Source organism: Arachis ipaensis, chromosome B1 (assembly GCF_059453495.1).
Source record: "Arachis ipaensis isolate K30076 ecotype BB chromosome B1, ASM5945349v1, whole genome shotgun sequence".
NCBI lineage: Eukaryota > Viridiplantae > Streptophyta > Magnoliopsida > Fabales > Fabaceae > Arachis > Arachis ipaensis.
The window spans coordinates 132,299,521-132,305,520 of record NC_142436.1 but is presented as its reverse complement, the minus strand read 5'-3'; positions in this window follow the sequence as shown (position 1 = coordinate 132,305,520).

The window sequence follows — 6,000 nt, the reverse complement described above, 5'->3', positions numbered from 1 at the left end:
CAGGGTATGAACACTAACCATAGTGGGTACTTGACTTCTCTTATGAATCCTGCCTCCAGTAGAGCTTGTACCTGCTCTTCCACAGCTTGGGATCGTTCGGGTCCGAGCTTTCTACGTCTCTGTTGTACTGGCCGAGATCCTGGGTAGACTGCTAGCTTGTGGTACATTAACTCGGGGTCTATGCCTGGCATGCCTGCAGCCTTCCATGCAAAGAGGTCGATGTTATCTCGTAAGAACTGTACGAGTGACTCTTTTATGTCTCCCTTTAGGATTGTTCCAATATTGGTTGTTTTGTCTGGGATGTTTCTGATCTGGACTTTCTCTACTTCACCTTCGGGCTGTGGGTGGAGTTCTTCCCGCCTCTGAACTCCCTCTATTTTGATTGTGTAGAACGCTTCTCCTCTGCCTCTAAGGTTTAGACTTTTGTTGTAGCAGCAGTGCACCGTCTTCTGGTCTGCTTTTATTGTAGCTATCCCTTCTACAGTTGGGAATTTCATGCATAGATGTGGGGTCAAGACTATTGCGCTGAGCTGATTCAACGTTGTCCGACCTATTAAGGCGTTGTAGGCCGAACTTACATCGACCACGATGTAGTCTATCTTGAGTGTTCTTGACTGGCTTCCTTTTCCGAAGGTTGTGTGTAGTGAGACGTATCCAAGTGGTTGAACTGGGGTGTCTCCTAGTCCGAACAGGCTGTTCGGATATGCTCTGAGTTCTTTTTCTTCCAGGCCGAGCTTGTCGAAAGCAGTTTTGAATAAGATGTCGGCGGAGCTCCCCTGGTCTATCAGTGTGCGGTGGAGATTTGCATTTGCCAGTATAATGGTGATGACCATGGGATCGTCATATCCTGAGATGATACTGGATGCGTCTTCTTTGGTGAAAGTAATTACGGGTATGTCGGGTGCTTCCTCCTTCCCCTCAACATGATATACTTCTTTAAGATATCTTTTGCGAGATGATTTGGAGATTCCTCCTCCCGTAAATCCACCATGTATCATGTGGACGTGTCTTTCTGGTGTACGAGGTGATCGCTCGGTTCATCCGACATCTTCGTCCCTTCTTCTTTTTCTTTGCTCATCTTCTCAGGTGGCCAGGTACCGATCTAATTTTCCTTCTCTTACTAGTTTTTCTATGACATTCTTTAAGTCAAAATATTCGTTGGTGGAATGTCCGCGGATTCTATGGTATTCGCAATATTCAGACCGATTTCCTCCTCCTTTTTTGCCTTTGAGTGGTCGAGCTGGGGGTATTTTTTCAGTATGGCAGACTTCTCTGTAGACATCCACAAGGGATACCCGAAGAGGGGTGTAATTATGGTATTTTTTGATTTTTTTCCCCATGTCGATCTTCTTTCTTTTTGGACTCTTTATCCTTATCTCGAGAGGAATAGGTGAATCCGGATTTTGAAGTTTCTCCTAGTCGTGAGTTCTCCTCCATATTGATGTACTTCTCTGCTCGTTCTTGCACTTCGTTCAGAGATATAGGGTGTTTTTTCGATATAGATTGGCTAAAAGGTCCCTCTCGCAAGCCATTGATGAGGCCCATAATGGCAGCCTTTATTGGTAGGCTTTGTATGTCCAGGCATGTTGTGTTGAATCTTTCCATGTAGTTGCGAAGACTTTCTCAATCTCCTTGCCTGATTCCTAATAAACTTGGGGCGTGCTTAGCTTTATCTTTTTGGATGGAGAATCTGGCTAGAAACTTCTTGGCTAGGTCGTCGAAGCTTGAGACGGACCTAGGAGGTAGATTGTGGAACCATCTAATTGCTGTCTTTGTTAAAGTAGTCGGAAAGCCTTAGCAGTAAACTACATCTGAGGCGTCGGTGAGGTACATTCTACTTCTGAAATTGCTGAGATGATGGCCGGGATCTGTAGTCCCATCATACAGAGTCATGTCGGGAAGTTTAAAGTCTTTTGGGATTTTGGCCCTCATGATCTCTTTTGTGAACGGATCTTGGTCTTTACGGGAGTCATCTTCGTGACTTGATCGAGTAGTCTTGGTTTTGAGATCGGCTTCGAGTTTTAGGAGCTTGTCCTTTAACTCACAGCGTCGCCTAACTTCCCTTCGTAGGTCTCTCTCAACTTCTCGTTGATGCTCCACCTCCTTTTCGAGTTGCTTCAAGTGATCCTGAAGTGCCTCCACTGCTCCCATATTTGGTGAATTATTATTTTTGTTAGGTTGAGGGGTATCTTTTGGTGTAGTGTCCGCGTTCTTGTGCGGCGTTCTATCTTCTAAATCTGAATCGTGGTCGTTGTCATGGTTGTCTGCCATGGTGATGGGATGACTTCCAGGTCCCCGACAACGGCGCCAATGTTTCGAGGGTTACCTGAAACTGTAGGTCGATCTCGGACGAGATCTTCTGTGCTGATCGGAGATGACGTGTCCAGCTGTGAGTGGCGGCCGGAGCTATCGTATCCGACTTGTTGAGCTTAGCTGCACTGCTGATCCTTCGTCACCAGAGGGTGGGGGTACCTGCAAGGGACTCCGATGCTTAAGTTAGCAAGGGTATTAAGCAGGTTTTTAGTAAAATCAGAGTATGAGTTATACCCGGGTGCTCTAGTGTATTTATAGTAGTGTGGAGTGACCTTTTTAGATAAGATAAGTTAGTTATCTTATCTTATCTTATCTTTGGGTGAGGTCATCTTATCTTCAAGAGAACCGCCCTTATCTCTGTAGGCTTGGGCCGCCTTTGGATTTGGGTCGTGTTCCTCTATCTGGGCCCTTTATTGGGCTTTTCTGGCAATTTGGCCGAACTCTTTGAGAAGAAGTCAGATAGTCTGACTTGAAGAGGTCGGTCGTCTTGTCGCTAAACATCCCGGGTCGGATATCTCGACCCAGGGTATGAACAAGAAGTATGCCACACTGAAAAGATACACCCACCTCGCCCACTCAAAAGCAAGAAAGGAAGAGGAAATTAGACAGAATACTATGAATACCATCGAATCTATGGACATCCCACCAACGAGTGCTTTGATTTGAAGAATGTCATAGAAAAATTAGTAAGAGAAGGAAGACAAGATCGGTACCTAGCTAGCAAAACAGATGAGCCAAGAAAAAGAAGAAGAGACGAAGAGGTCGGACGAACTGAACGACCACCTCGTACCCCAGAGAGACATGTCCACATGATACATGGAGGATTTGCGGAATGAGGAATCTCCAAATTATCTCGCAAAAGATATCTGAAGGAAGTATATCATGTCGAAGGAGGAGAAGAAGCACCCGAACTCCCCACTATCACCTTCACCAAAGAAGATGCAGCCAGCATCATCTCGGGACATGACGATCCCATGGTCATCACTATCATATTCATATTGGCCAATGCTAATCTCTACCGCACATTGGTAGACCAGGGAAGCTCGGCTGACATACTGTTCAAAACCGCTTTCGACAAACTCAGCCTAGAGGAAAAAGAACTAAGAGCATATCCGAATAGCCTATTCGGACTGGGAGACACTCCAATCCAACTACTTGGATACATATCACTTCACAGAACATTCAGAAAAGGAAATCGGTTAAGGACACTCAACATAGACTACATCGTGGTCGATGTGAGTACAACCTACAATTCACTGATAGGTCGGACAACGCTAAATCAGCTCGATGCAGAAGTCTCGACTCCACACCTGTGCATGGAGTTCCCAACCATAGAAGGGATCGCTACAGTAAGAGCAGACCAGAAGACAGCACGCCGCTGTTACAACGAAAGTCTGAACCTCAGGGGAAAAGGAGAAGAAATCCACACCATTGAACTCGGGAGAGTTTGAGGTCGGGAAGAACTTCACCCACAACCTAAAGGCGAGACAGAAAAAGTCCAAATCAGAGATACTCCAGATAAAACAACCAGTATTGGCACAATCCTAAAAAGAGACGTAAGGGAGTCCCTCATACAGTTCTTAAGAGACAATGTCGATCTCTTTGCATGGAAGGCCACAGACATGCCGCCCATAGACCCCAAGTTAATGTGCCACAAGTTGGCAGTTTACCCAGGATCTCTGCCAGTACAGCAAAGACGTAGAAAGCTCAGACCAGAACGATCCCAAGCTGTGGAAGACCATACAAGCTCTACTCGAGGCAGGATTCATAAGAGAAGTCAAGTACCCACTATGGCTAGCAAACGTCATCTTGGTGGAAAGATCAAATGGGAAGTGTCGGATGTGCACTGACTACACCGATCTCAACAAAGCTTGCCCAAAAGACCGTTATCCACTCTCAAGTATCGACGCTCTGGTGGACGCCTTCTCCGGATACAAATACCTCTCGTTTATGGACGCCTATTCAGGATACAATCAAATCCTGATGTACCCACCTGATCAAGAAAAAACCTCATTCTTAACCCCAAAGGCAAACTACTGCTACATCGTCATGCCATTCGGACTCAAAAATGCGGGAGCCACTTATCAAAGATTAATGAATAAGGTCTTCTCAGACCACATCGAAAAAGTCATGGAAGTCTACGTGGACGATATATTAATAAAGACGCAAAGTGAAGAGTCGTTACTATCCGACCTCACCCAAGTATTCGACACTATAAGAAGGCATGACATGTGACTCAACCCTGCAAAATGCACCTTCGCAGTAGAAGCTGGCAAATTCTTGGGTTTTATGCTCACACAAAGAGGAATCGAGACAAATTCAAATAAATGCCAGGCTATACTCGACATGAAGAGTCCAACCTGTGTCAAAGAGGTACAACAACTCAATGGAAGATTGGCAACCTTATCCAGATTTCTAGCTAGATCGGCAATAAGATCTCTCCCCTTCTACGCCACTCTAAGGAAGGGAAAGAAGTTTGAATAGACAACGGAGTGCGGGCAGGCCTTCCAGGATTTCAAAAGGTTCCTGGGATAACCACCTATTCTAACTCGGCCATGGGAAGGAGAGCCACTTGTATTGTACCTCGCAGTAGGCAATCGGGCAGTAGCCTCAACACTAGTCCGAGAGGGCGACAGTGGACAACAACCTATATACTTCATCAGGAAAGCACTACAAGGGTCCGAACTGAACTACCAAAAAATAGAAAAATTTGCCTATGCTCTCATACTAACATCTCGACGACTTCACCCATATTTCCAAGCCCACATCATCAAGGTTCGGACCAACCAACCCATAAAAGGCATTCTACAGAAAACAGACTTGGCAGGAAGAATCTTACAATGGGCAGTCGAGTTGTCCGAATTCGACCTTCAATATGAAGCTCGGACAGCCATCAAATAACAGTATCTGGCCGACTTCATTGCAGAGTTTACGGACACCCCAAAAATTCTACAGAATGGAATCTCTACGTAGACGGTTCCTCAAACAAAACCTGAAGTGGCGCAGGCGTGATAATAGAAAGCGATCAGAGAACCCAAATCGAACTTTCCCTCAAATTCGGGTTCCCTGCTTTGAACAACCAAGCCGAATATGAGGCATTACTAGCTGGTTTGAAGCTGGCTAAAGAGGTCGGAGCTCAAAAACTTATCATCTTTAGCGACTCATAAGTAGTCACCTCACAAATAGCAGGAAGCTACCAAGCTAAGGATCCCACCATGAAAAAGTACTTGGACAAAACCAGGGAACAGCTCGGACAACTCGGGGAATACGAGGTCCGCCACATACCTCGGGAACAGAATGCTCTAGCTGATGCACTCTCAAAACTAGCCAGCACCAAACCAGGGGGCAACAACAGAAGCCTCATCCAGGAAATGCTGCAGAGCCCATCAATCTCGGAAGAAGAAAAAGTGCTAGCCATAACAGGTCCGGATCAAGGATGGATGACTCCCATAATTAACTACCTCAAAACAGAAACACTCCCTACAGATAAAAAGGAGGCAAAGAGGTTAAAACAGGAGGCACAATACTATACCATCATAAACAATACTCTATACAAGAGAGGAATTTCAACACTACTATTAAAATGTGTGCCGACTTCCAACACAAAGGAAGTTTTAGAAGAAGTACACAGTGGCATCTGTGGCAACCATCTCGGAGCACAAGCTCTCACCAAAAAAGTACTCCGGG